The sequence below is a fragment of the Poecilia reticulata genome, chromosome 10, assembly GCF_904066995.2.
Source record: "Poecilia reticulata chromosome 10, P_reticulata-male-v2, whole genome shotgun sequence".
Lineage (NCBI taxonomy): Eukaryota > Metazoa > Chordata > Actinopteri > Cyprinodontiformes > Poeciliidae > Poecilia > Poecilia reticulata.
Window position 1 is genome coordinate 15,476,157 of NC_088839.1, and position 14,726 is coordinate 15,490,882.

The 14,726-nt window shown below is 38.2% G+C and overlaps 1 protein-coding gene across 2 annotated transcripts in view; it reads right to left on the minus strand.

Annotated features, from left to right (window-relative positions):
- The window catches only part of LOC103471261 (uncharacterized), a 125,023-nt gene that overhangs the window by 52,449 nt on the left and 57,848 nt on the right, over positions 1-14,726 (minus strand). The window lies entirely within an intron of this gene.

Sequence of the window (14,726 nt, forward strand, 5' to 3'; positions counted from 1 at the left end):
AAACAGAAGCGCTGATCTTGGAGTTGTTTAATAAAAAGTTAGTGGCAGCAGCAGATCCTTTAGCTGAGCCACTACTAAAACTTCAACAGAATATCCCGCCGGAGTCTTGAATCTCTGCAGTTCCTCCAGAGTTACCCCGGCTTTCTTCTATGACCAAAACAAGTGGACCATCCTGTTTCGGTGGTTTTGCAGTTGTGCTCTTTCCAGTCAATGGTTAGAAAAGTGATCTTTAAGATGTTGAAAACATGGCATATGGTTTCATGACATTAAAACCTCCTTTACCACATGATTCCTGGCCTGTCTTATGCATTCATTGATCTGCATGATGTCGTATTCTGACACTGACAAGCAGCTTAAGTTACTCACTATTGTGAGTTGGACATGTAAGGTGCTATTAAAACATACACGTATAGGTGCAACTGAGAGCATGACCAAAATCCAGAGATTTGTAATGGAAAGCTACGCATCGCCTTTGCTAAGAATAGCAGTAGCACATAAGAGAAGAGAAAGAGAGCCAGCAGCTGAGTGTGACAGGATGCGCTGTGTCCTTTACTATTGATGAGTCAGGGAAATACAGCGGCACAGGACAGAGCAAGGCAAATTAGAATGAAGCATCCACTAATCCAGAAATTTCAAATTGAATGTAAGAGCTATAGTTGTTGTACTCCTACTCTAAAATATATTTAGGCCTTTAAAATGAAAGTATATCATAGCTTTCTGTGTTTTGAATAGACATACCTTGAAAATATCATTCTGCTTTGTGTTTTCTTTGTTGGTTTTTACACCAACCTCTAAAAAAAAGCATTTCTTACTTCCCTGATGAATTACATGAAACTGCATTGAGACAGAAAAATATGGGGAGAAAAAAAAAAAAAAAGTAAAAAGAAGAAAATCACAGTTTCACTATGTAGCTTGTGCTGCATTTAGAAGACAGTCGGATCAAATATCAAGTAAAGGAAAAGCTCCTCATTACTGCAAACAATCAGATGCATGGAAAATACCAAAGATTCAGTTTCCTGATCTATACATCATAAGCTATTGCATTATCCTGCTTTTGCCCATCCAGTCTGATCTCTCTGCTCCTTTTTCCTCTACTTGACTGAACACAAACCTGACTTCAGCAGCGACCACAGGACTTTCTGTCCCTGTCTGTCGTTAATCTGTGATGTCTGGCTATGGCTAATGGAAATCATCTTATTAAGCCTGTGATAATGTCTGCTCTGAATTCCTGGGACACTTCGCCTGCCCCCGTTTTAATTGGCTGGCTTTATTAATATTTCATTTATTTGAACGGCACACATCACCTTTCTCTTTGCTGACTCCGACCCTGCAGAGGACCACTTGCCAAGTTAGTCAGGATGGGTGGATATGGATGGGGAAAATGTTTTCACGAAGACAAAAATAAAAAAAATAAAAAATCAATATAATTTTTTTTTATTATATTGTATTTAGCCTTTTGAATAACATCTAACTGTACAGCGGATATACAAATGTGCATACTTTTAGATGTCTGACCGTTTTTGACTTTAGAACCACAAAGTTGAATATATTTTATTGGGATTTTGTCAGACAGATCAGCTGAAAGGAAAGAGTAATTGTGAAATGGTAAGAAAAGAGTCTCTGAACAGTGTCTTGTGCTTCTCTGTTCAGCTCCTTTGACTGTAATATCCCTGATTATCAGAGTGCAACCAATTTGCTTTAGGTGTGGCAAAAACAGTTCCTTTGTATTCAATTTAAATACAGAGGAACTTACAGAATCAAGTTGTTCTGTCAACAAGTTTTATAGAGCACGTTAGCAAATAAAAAGCTTAATAAAGGGAAAATCTGACAATTTGTAAGTGAGGTCTGCCTGTATGTTGATGATAACTGCAACGAGTAAAACCTATGATTGCTTAATGGAACTAAACAATCCTGTAAACTGTGCAGGAAGAGTTTGGCGTGGCATGAAAAACTTCTTTCTTCAAATTTATAAAACTCCATTAGCTGTAATCTGCAGAAGGTGTTATTTCAAGAAGAAGTCATTTATAGGAAACAGAAATACCAAGCAAAGCTTGTCACCGAGAGTATTATTACATATTGATGGGGGGAAAAATCTGATCTGCTACCTCTAAAGTCTCAGAGAAACACAGGGATTATCACCCATGTTTTTTTTCTGCTTCTCTGTTGTAACAAACAAGAAGAAATACTATTTCCTATCTATTGTAAGCTAAATCCCTCAACTATAGTCTTTTAATGACCACATATCAGAGATCCCAAGGTAGGAAATTGGTGTCCTGCTTGATGCAAGCAATAATTCAGGAACAATTAAACGACCCGTGAAAGGAACAACTTTCCCCACTGAGGACTCAAGATAAACGGAAGGAAGAAGGATAATGTAACTTAAATGTAAGCAGACAACGCCAAAAAACTTTTAAAATGGAGTGTGTTTTTGCTGTGCCTCAGTTGTAAGGTGAACATGTTGCTCACTCTGGAGTGAACACATCCACACATGTGCATGTGCACACACACACACACGCACACACACCTGCCAGCCCCGAGGCTACCTCCAGGAAAGAACGCATGATGGAGCAAGAAGAGGGGAAGGAAGGAAAATCACAAGGAGCAGAACAAGTTGAGAAAGCCGACATAAAAAATGGTCGCTCTAATTCAATACATTTCATTTTATGTCAGCTCTATAACTTTATACTGTAACAAGGATATGTCATTTTAGCTGAGGTTTTGCTAACTGAGTATTTCAGTTAATTTAGAGCGACAAAACATCAAATCCTCTGCATCAGGTTGATCAGCTGAGCTCTACATTTGTCACTTATTATACGGTGCTGTGAGAAAGTGTTTGTTTGACCTGTTGCAGATGTTTTTTTTTTTTTTGTTTTGTTTTTTTTTGGGGGGGGGGCTGGGGTCATAGAGATCATTTACAAAATTCTACATTAGACAACACCTGGCTGCATATTCAATAACTGGAAAGGAGCCATTTACATCACTGTGGAGGAACTTTGGCCCTCTCTATGCAGAAATGAACTAATTCAAAATCACTGGAGGATTTTCAAAGATGAATGGCTTCTTTATAAGGTCATACATTTCCACTGAATTTAAAATTTTAGGCCACTCCTAGACCTTCATTTTGTGTTTTTTGACCAATGCATTTTTTTACTAGCTTGGCTTTAGGTGGCAGATACCGTCTTTGCTTCCATGATAAGACTTAAATATATATTTTTGATAATCTAGTCCAAGCTTGGTCAGGTTATCTAGAACCATACCTTCAGAAACAGGAAATTTCTCACACTGCATTAGAAACATCTTTTCCACGTTAGACCTTTATACACGTACAATTTTTAAACACCAAACTTCCTCCCCCAACAGTTTGGAAAATGTTCCTTTCTACATTAATTCACTTTTTACAAAAAAAGCATAAAAAATAGATCAGTACAACTGAACTAGAATGTACAGCTCCAATAATAGTTTTTTCTGTTTTAATTAAAAACCTAGATTATGATATATTTTAGTAAAAAAATTGTTTACAAATGCTATGATTTGGGTCAGAATTGGGTTTTTTATAATAATGATATCATACCACGAGAATCTTAGAAGTGAATCATGGATATCCTGAATTTTTAGCCCTGAAGGTGAAATTTGGTGAAAGAGGGTTGTAAGGTATAGGGTTTTATGATAGCTTTGGCAGCCAGAAGTTTGTGCACAGACATACGGTGCGTATCTAAATCATCGCTGCTCCAGTGGCCTTTAACACCCATCTGTCATCCACAGGCTCAGCTTTACACTGCTGACGTCTCAACAGCAGGAAAAATGTTGCACTCACTCACACACGCACACACACAACTCTCACTTTTTCAGGGTTTTTCTGTTTTTACATGGACACACACATAAGTTTGACAATGCGTCACAACAAGCGCGACGGCTACAGAAAAACACACCCAGTGTCCTCGCAGTGTTCCCTGATTAACGGGATGGTTTGTTCTCTTTCTCCGCCCCGGGCCAATCAGGTACGAGGACACAAATCTCTCCCCGCTGGTGATGCTGAAGGCCACCGGCCACTATTTATTGGCAATTTCAGCCCTAACTATCCAGACAGAGAGAGCGACACGCATGCCACAGGCAGACATCACTATTGCATCTGCCTCTGAGTGTGCGTTTTGCTGAAGAAAGTGTGATGGCAGGCATGCGATAAATTATACCTCTTAGCATAACACAATAACTTACCAAGAAACAAATGTATAGTGAGGGTAGCTCTCGCTTTAAGCCTGTGTTGATTGCGTACATGTATCACAGCCTTTACAGATGTGTGATTAAAGCAGATTAGACTTCTTTATCTCCTATCTCACCAGAACAATTTCTCCTTTTCTTCTACCTTTAAAGCTAATTAGGTGGATTTAGCCGGCTGATTGGTGTGGCTGCTCAGTTAAATATTCATAATAGACATGCTTATCTGCTGTGTGAGTAAAAATAGTTCACCAAAATATGTTGTTCTTGTTTTGTCTCACTAAAGCCACACAACAAAAGAACTTCATAGACTATTTTTTATAGCTTTAAATGTTCCTATTTTTGTTTTACACATATTACCAGTTAAATTACAGATGATCCTTCCATAGACCTCCTTGTTTTAACTTAACAGATGAGTTTTTTTAATAATATGTTTAAGTTTTATTTTACTTCCATTTAGTGGAAGTACAATATACTGTATATCTTCTCTGGCCACAGCTCTGGTTCTTGTGTCTTCTTTAATTCCTTTAATGAGCTGGCACATTAAGGTCAATATGAATATACATCAAAATATGTTTGAATCTGGTAAAATCATAACGAGCCTGTCAAAGATTTCTAAAACTTGGTTGAATGACTGAAAATCTCATCAAGGCATCTTTAGTTAATTTACAAAAATGAATCCGAGAATATTTACAAAGAACATCCTAACTAGTTACTATTATTGAGGACATTCAGCTGCTCCTGGGGGCCTTGAGAGAGTTAAAAAGAGAAAATAAACTAGAGAGTATAGCAGTTAAGGGACAGATGGTTGAGCATAAAGAGGAAGAGAGGAAGAATAGAGGTCAAAAGGAGAATGCAGATGGGAGAACAGGGGAGTAAGCGACAGTGTAAAAACTGAAAGCGCACATACACACAAAGATGACAGGGAGCCAGAAAACTGGGGTTGGTCAGCTTGATTGGGAATCCTTTCAGAAATCTCCCGGAGTTAGAGTTCTGAGGACTGATGGAGACGGATCAAGGGGGACTGTGGGGAATATGCCAAAGAGAAGTTTTCACTGGCATCAGCACATGTGTTATGGAGGAAGATCTATCTCCCTCTCCTCACTACACGAACACGCATATGGCAGGAGAGGAAGAGTATGTGCACAGGCACTGAAGACATGCCAGCATGCTCTGTAATTGTCTCAGTGTGATTGTGACCACAGCTGTGGAAGACACATTATATAAAAGCAGACCCTCCTCCACGGATACTGTCCACCGACTGTGTAAACTAGTGACTTTATTGGATCAGTTTTCACACCCCTCGCAGATAAAACTGCTGCCACAAACACACTTCAGAGACAGTGATCTGTTTACTATAGCTTCTTGTGTGATTATTGCAAAACCATAGAGACTGGTAATAAACTGAAAAGTGTGACCATCCAAAACTTGCATCATCGGTTACATTGTGCAAATAAAACAAATTGATTTTTTTTTTTTTTCCATTGACACAACAACACCCTAAAGATCTGAACTGGTGAACAGCCTTTGAGACTATGAATATAATCATTAATAAGGTCCATGAAGCAACTGGGAGCAGATGTTGGTACAAGCTAATCCCACTCAATATTTATTCAAATTTTTTTCTATTGAGTAATATAAGTTTGATGAGTACTATCGATAGGATTACTTGCAAATTAATGTTTATTGCCACTTCAAATTAATAACCATAAACCCACATTTGTGCAAGCGACAGACACATTCTTCCCTCTTTGTTTCATTGTGCTGCTGAGACAATGAAGTATCTACGGAAAGAAATAAATCCTGATTATAGCATATAGCATCAAAAGGAGTAATGGTAACATCTACGAATCAGAGTTGCAATGGTAACAGTTGCAGGAAATGATCATTTAAGTTCAAATATGATTTATGTATCAAATATTTCTATTATGTTTTCCTTTTTAGTGTGAAATCTATTAATAATAACAATTGGGATGACAGTTCAGTTTAAACTGATTATATTTTAACATTTCCAATATAACATCTATAATTGTCATGCCTATATGTGTTTTAATGATCAGGAAGTAAATATACAAGACATAATCAGACAAACCTGAAACAGCCTAAGCAGATATTCCAAAAAAAACTGAGAAAGTTAATTCCATCAATTAATGCATCTCTGCAAATCAAACGCAATATTTTTTCCCTATCATTTCTAAAAATACAATTTTATAAATCTTAGGGACGTTCTGACCATAGAGAGTGACCAGCTGTTGTTTGGTTCCTCACAACCAACGTGGGTTTCTGCTACATGCTCATTGTGTACTGTTAAAGTTGGGCATGACATATGGAGCACTCAATATATGAATCTAGGCTGAAAAAGGACAGTGGTTGGCCTACACAGCAAAATAATGTTCCTACTGAGGAGGTTTTGTTCCTTTTGGGAAGCTCTTTCAAAGTCTGAAAGGTTCAGATGAGGGTAATTAGAGTTATGGTTAGATAAAAAAAAAAAAAAAAATGATAGTCCTATGGACTGAAGGCACTAGAGTATAAAAGTTGATATGAAAGCTAATAAAATGGTGGTATGTTATCTAACTGACTGTAGCAAAGAACAAGTGATTTCATTATCTGTATCCCATTGCCAGGAACACGGCGACTGAAGTGCCAATCAGATGAAAAAACACCAAAATCAAGGAATAAAAAAAATAAAAATAAAAAATTCACTCCACCTGTGCAGTTTGTCTGAGCTATAAATGTGTGTGTATCTCATTGAGCCTTATGAGCTGCAATAAAACATTTGTTGAATGAGAAGCCACAGCGCTGTGTTTTATTCAATTAAACTCCCGGGGGTGGTGCAATGGCAAATAAACTGGAGCGTAACAAACTCCCACCACCACACATCACTTTGCTAATCAGACAGCGGCAACGAGGCACACACGCCGCGCATGAACTACAATGCATATATGTAGCCAACTGGAGTGAAAAGGTCAAGCCGGAGACCGTATCCTCCGGGGGAGATTTCTTAAAAAACACGATTAGCATTAAGCTGAACATTTAAACCCACATCATCAACTCTGCAAATGAGAAAAGAGACCTACATTTAAAAACAGAACCGACAGGCTTTACAGACTTCATATTTAGCCGTTTCACTCCTATGGTGCATGTTTACAGCTCGTAAGAGGCTGAAAACATCACAGACATACATTCACAGGGCGAGGAAACTGCTGTGAAAGCCGCGTAATTGTCAGACTATCCTGAGTGATAAAAGCCTCATTCACATGAGAGGCTCCATTAACCTCCAAATCAGTTGGCTCGCTATTACATCCTCTTTACACACACGGCTACATTACCCTCAGTGCTGTTTCAGTGAACTGCGCCTCATACCGTGGATCTGGATGGAGGCTGAAGCTTTTTTGCTTTTTTTTTAACACCAGCTCAGGTATAGTGTATTCAGCACCTGATTAGGCTTATCAAGTTGATGGTGCATGAGCTGAGCTGGAAGACCCGCAATTCCCACTGTAATCTAATCTACGTGTCATGTTTATTTAGCAGAACAACAACAACAACAAAAATTCAATTAAGAATACAATTATAAACAGATTAAGATAAGGTTATAATCCAGTCTCAGTGTACCATGTTTTTTAAAGTGCTGTTTTTTTGTGTCATCATACCTCAAAACGTGTAGATCAGGCTTTTACTGGCCTCTACTGGTTCATGTTTTTCTCCATGGTTTGGCCTATAAACTCTGACTTTTGCTGATTTTGATTTTCATTCTAAGGGCAATTACACTCACACACTGATTTGTATAAAGCATTGTTGTAGTTTGACAAATACACTTGGCAAAATGTGACAGTGAAAGAGAGGAACATTTCTGCAGGACTGCAGGTGGTGGTGGTACTTTTGAAGAAATAACTTACTATTCCAGTTTATGCATCAAAGCATTTGACAACAACAATGTTCAAAAAACAATTAAAGGGCACATAAAAGAGGTGAACTAAAGACTCTTCTCAACAAGTGACTTAAAAATAATAACTAAGCAAAAAGTACGCACATCTTGGCTTACAAAACTGACACAAACACACATGAATGTAACTTATAGAGATCTGCAGTCTATTTACTAAACAGCTATACCAACAAAGGACCAAAGTTATACTTTTTCATACTTTTGCTGTAATAAAATTAGACAACAAAACTCACACCAAAGCTCAAAATAATGACCCAAAGCAGAATGTATTACTGCTGTGTCAAACAGTTAGAAAACACAGTCATTTTCTGAAAGTGCTGCTGCTAACTTTAAGGAATATTTAGCAGCGGCTACAGCTCTTGTGGTTCCCTTAGCAGTGCCAGATTTAACACAACATATGTGTGGGTGGGTGTGCATGCTTCAAGTGTGTTTGCTGCGGAGTGACAGTAGTGGGAGGAAGGGAGTCACACACCATCTCATCTTCCTCGAGCTTCTGTCCCCTAGGTTGGCTAGTTGCATAACGGATGCCGAGACAGAACGTGGGCCAACTTCACGGAGCTCAAAACTGCAGTCGCTCAGCACCTGAGGCTATAATCCTCGTAAGAACGTGTTTTGATTTACGTTAACCTTTATTAATGGTGTAGATTTGATTTTATTGTAGGAGTAAAATCTCAACCTCAACCACACTCTGAAACTTTGCTTTACAATCTTTGAGATCTCATGAAAAGCCATACTCGGTAAAACAAAAGCACTTTCTGGATGTGATCTTTAGAAAAATAAAGTTAGGTGAACACATGTATGTCTCAAAAAGGTTTGGATGTCACAAAAAAGTTCAATATTCCGTGTCAATCATTTCAGAAACCAAAACTCGTATATCATAAATTCATTTTAAAAAAAGTGAAATATTCCAATGCATAACATTCAAATTCATATAATCTGTTTTTTTCTCTTTTTTTTTTTTTTTTTAGAAAATGTGAATAATACATGAGATCAATAAAAAAACTAGAATATTAGCATCTGTCCGTCCGTCCGTCCCAGACTGATAGATTTAGTGTGTTATGTTTTGAAGCTCTTTAAACCGCTCCTTTATCCCAGTAAAGATCTTCTATTTGTTTTCTTTCATTTGTAAATAAAGAGGTAATTTATAAACCGAACTGTACTAAACGCTGGGCACCAGGCAGAAAAAAAAATACAAGAAAAAAACAACATTTCTGAGAAAATGCACTAAGCCATGGTATGTAGGCCTAGTGATATTTCAACAATATCCGCTTCTAAAAATATGAACATCACATCAGAGGCACCACAAAGGTGCTAATCTTGTCAGTGCTATGATCACCATGATTATAGTGACACTCTCTCAATCACTGGGACTGTAATAACACATTACCTCTTCAGTCATATTCCATGGCTTTGCTTCCACAACTCACCCTCTGCTTTTTTTTTTTTCAAACAGAGAGACTAAACCCCAGACATCCACACACACACACACGCACACACACAAGCTTCATGAGGCTCAGTGCAGCATCGCTGGCTGCAGACTGGAGCAGAGGTCGGCCGCACCCTGCTATTATCCCCAGAGACTTGTTCAGTTTAAAGGCAGCACTGCGGCGAGCTGACTGACGGCTCAATGGAGGGCCTGCTGGGAGTTTACTAGCAGGTGAGGAAACTGACGAGCAAAAGGGAGAACACACACTGAGGGACGTACAGTAGAGGCGCACTCGTAGACACACACCAGCAGATACACCAATGCTGTCAGTCAGCTGTGAGTAAAACAGGCATGGAATAAAACCCTCAGATGCACAGGGAAACACACACAAAGTACAAGCAGGAATGCAAAGCGCTGCAGTGACACATACAGGGCCGCATAGAGTGTGGTAATAAGGCAGTGGTGGTCTCCAGGGACAGAGCCAATGGCCACAGAGAGCGGAGAGCGGAAGCAGCTGGCTGCTGAAATGCTTCCCCTCATAGCACTGTAATTTCCTCCCAGAGGCTCACCTGGGCCGTTCACACACACACATGGAGTGTCTATGTGTGTGAAGTGTGTGTTTGCGTGTCTCTTGTGTACATATGTAGGAGTTGTTTTCTTTTTTTTTTTTTTTTTTTTTTGGCCTACTAGAATATGACTTTATGCACTTTGATTCAGAAATACAAGAATGGATACAGCAGGTACAGTTAAACCTAACAAGAGTTGGGACTGGTACAACCTCAGGCCAGTGAGCGTTTTAATCTCGTGTAGTCCAGTAAGGTTGAGCTTGTTATTGGTATTTTACTCCCTTTTCTTGCCACAAAGTTACATAAAGTAGCCCTAAAACATTCTTGAATGTTCAGTTTTCTTATAGCTAATGTCAGCCCAGCTACATTTGGCTAAAGTATTAAAAAATATATAATTATTGATTGCAGGAGTAGTCGACCGCAGCAAACCCATGACACTCATAAACAATTAATATTATTATTTATGGTGCTTCAGACTTAAGGGATCACTTGAAAAGGAAAAAAAAGATCTTCATACTCATTTATGCCAACTATCTACGATTAAAATCATTGTGGCAACTGTTAAATAGTTTAAAAATTAAAAGTTTATTGGCTTCTAATTCAGTGAAAACTAATAAAGCATTACTTCCAAAAAGTAAAGTTCAGTCTTTTGCATTAGGGAATCTGGAATATATACCAAGTTTGGTTTGGCCTATTTTTTAGCGGCTACCCTCACATGCATTGAAACATTCGAAACAAAAATAACCAATGGTAGCTCACAACGACGCGTGAGCTACCAGAGTGTGTCGCCAAAAACCATAGATAAAACTGACACCTGTAAGCAAAGCAGCATCTGGATGCAGTTTTAAGATATCATATAACATAATAATAAATTATTACTAGGGTTCTGTTCGGTAGATTTGTTTGCAGCATTTCCTTCACTTGTCTTTGTACTAAATAAAAATGTAAAGTCTGATTAAAATACTACAAAGGAGCAGGAATGCCTGCTTTCGTAAGTACAACTGTATGAATATGAGATAAATATTAGGCTTCTCATAAAAGCATAAAGGCAAAAAGGATTTGATGACATAAAACATTCAGATTTTCTGCTAAGGACAGCAAATTTGTGCTGAACTCGGTTGCGTTTGGCTGCTGAAAACTGAACTAATTTGGTGCAGGTGTAAAACGCATGACCCATGTATAAAGGCACTGGACCTCTATGTGGCCAACACGGGTTTGAGTCCCGACCCTTTGACCTTTTCTGTGTCTCATAGCTTCTCTTATGGTCAAGTATTCTGTCATTTGCTGTCAAATAAAGGTCACTACAGCCAAAATAATTTAAAACAATTAGCTGATTGATGCCCATACATCTTAAATACAACTTAATATCCCCACATGAACCAGATTCTGCTCTTTTTTTTGTCAGACAAACTATAAAAAGTACAGAAAGTTGCCCTGTGGCTGAAAAATTGAGCCATTTAAAGTCTCAATACCCTCGAGTTGGAACACACAGAAACAAAAAACCAAAGTCCTATCAGACAAAACACTAACTCTGCTCTCTCTGTTATGGTTGTGGGATGAAAAAGAGCAGAACGAAAATCAGCATGGGCCAAGAACAGAAATGCCACAGACAAAACGGAAAGAGGAAAAGAAATTTTGAAATAAAAAAATGGGGACAACAATCAAAGCTGCAGATGAAATGGCATAAAATAAAAAAATTTTTACAGAAGAGAAGAGACAGATTGAACGATGGAGCTCCGTCTGCTACGGAACAAAAAAAAAAAGTCAATCTTTCATTTTCTATCGCTGCAGCGATTAATTGATGAATGTACCACATTAATAACGAGGGTCGCTTTCTCCATTTAGAGCATTGATTCACACCTCCCTGGCTTACGGTGCAAGAAAGCAATCAATCTTGCTCCTAATTCCTTCTGTTCTTTTTCAGATCCTGTATTACCTCGCTAAATATAACTTCCTTCCTTCTGACTTTGCCGAGCAAATAAGTCAGGCTGCGGATAAAGCACGCCTAATACGGGGAATTAACAGAAATGATTGATTGATCTTAATTAATGATGTTAATGTCCCTGATCGATCTGGAGGAGTGATTACCTGAGAAATAAAAGGCATAAAAAAAGTGTAAAATGAATTTAGTTTGGTGTTAACTAGAAGTCAAGCTCTGCATAAACTCTGCAAGGAGCTTTCCTATATGTCTGATGTTGCAACAACATGATGCAACAGCTGGAAGGTAAACTTTGTGTTTACATAATGTTTCTAAAATAGCAAAGACAAAAAGCAAAAAAAAAAAAAAAAAGTGGAGAGGCATCCACATGAAATACCACTGGGAGCAGCACATGCCTGCCTGCTTGTCTGTCTGTCTGTCAGTCAGTCAGTCTGTCTGCTTAGCCTTGAAAATCCCAGCTCTCAGAGCCAGACGACCACAGAACTGATGCCCACGCTGTAACGTGCACGTACGCAGACGCGCGCACACACACACACAGCGGCCTGTTCTATCCTACGCTATTGATCCGCACCCCACTCTTCATTAGAAAGACAGATTCAAAGGCAACAAGGAGCAGTGAGACGCACTGAGAGAGTGTGTGTTTCCTTTGTCTGCACACACGCAGCGTGTGTGTGCGTGTGTGTATGCTCTAAAGTGTAAATTCACAGTCAGGGGAGTTGTGTAAGCTTTTTGGTTACATCCTTTACATGCCTGTGTTCTCAATAAACTTTTCCCTGTTCTCCCCAGCGTGTACATGTGGTCAGGCTGCAGAGACGTGGCTGTAAGTGGATGCATTGCCAGGTATTAGTAACATTGGGAGCAGATTTATGTTACTCAAATGCAGTCTGTCCTCGCTGGGTGTTCCTATGGAAACTCTCTCACTCTCTGGGTATATTATTAGACATTCTCGAGTCAACCGCTCAGAATAGGAAGACACAGATCTCATTTGTTGCAATGTACTCATTATAATGAGCTTCGACTCACACCTGCATGGTCCCCCTTTGTGATTAGTCGAAGTCCTCCTACACAAGCGTCCAAATATTTTTGGAAAAGAAAATCTGGAAAACGTTTGTGTGAGTGCTGCCCAGAAACTGTTTAGAAATTACAATGTCTTTTTGGACAATGTAAAGATTTCACTTTCACCTGCGTTTTGTGACAACTAGTTCAGAGTTACAGACAGCTGGTTTAACACAGAGCTTTTATACTCCTAGGAAGGGTGTCGGTCTGTTAGGTGCTGATCTGCAGACTTACTCCACCTCCCTGGGAAAAACGCCATAGTTAGCAGGAAACTTTGCAATTATTATTTATGTTGCAATTGTGTTATGAACTTACCACTTTTACCCAGTCTAGACTCGGTTTTGAACTTTGGATTGCAGTATTTTTTTTTGTCTTTTTTCTATTGATCCTATATATATATATATATATATATATATATATATATATATATATATATATAGTTTTATAATTTCGCACAAACTTGAACTTAAAATTACCCAAAAAGTGGTGGAAATTATATCTGAAATTGTATTTTCTTCGTCAACATTAAGATGTTAAAGTTAAAGATGAGAAGGAAAAGTTAATTGCAATTATGCAATTGTTGCATATTTGCTAGATGTTGAATAAACATAAGCCACTTTTAATAAAAAATTCAACTTTGCTTTTATGATTATATTTACACCTGGTTTTTTCTAACCACTTTACATATTATGCCTTCTCTCTAATCCTACAGCTGGCATGCTGTGTCAGACCCTTGAATTAATAAACTAAAGTCCCTTCAAGATGTTTCAGCTTTTTCCATCTCAGCAAAAAAATATATAATGCCTATAACTGGTACATTTATTTTAGCTACTGAAGTTGCCATTATCAGTAGACCATGTGTTGCTCCATATGTCACACCTTTCTTGTTGGGAAGTGAATGCACCAGCAGCAGGGTACATTTGAGTACAAGTTTAATTTTGATATCAGCATATGACACACTGTCTTTGCATATCATAGTCTGATAAAAACAAGATATGAGAAAGATAGGGAGGGTGCCATATGTTATTCAGACTGAGTCGAGTGCATCATTGTCAGAAAATGAAGAACTATTAAGATTTGACAATTGTTATGATCCGTGACCCGACTAATTATTTTCTAGCAACAAAGCTAATAACAATGTTTCCAATGTTCCTTTCTTTTATGCAATAAAATACTATGGAAACATGCTTTGTTTTTTGTTTGTTTTTTTTAAATTGAAAAAAATTCGCCTTCCAGGACAATTACGGCACACTATAAGATGAGTGTGTAAATTTAAGTGACGCAAATCACAGCAGGATAGTCAACCAAACTCAGTTTTCACTCGACATGAAATGCCCCAAATGGCCAGACAGAACACGGGCCAAGCAAAATAAAAAAAGTAATTATGACTATATGCGTTACTCAGGAGTCTGGGACTCATTCTCTACTTTGTCCATGTGGCATAAACATTTTGTATTACCAAACATATGGAAAACAATGACCCGTGTTGTTTGTGTCAAACTTTTACGAGCAGAGCTGGCTTTTTAAATGAATCGCTGTTTGCAGCTCAAGTGGCACAGTAGACTTTTAAAATAAAAAATA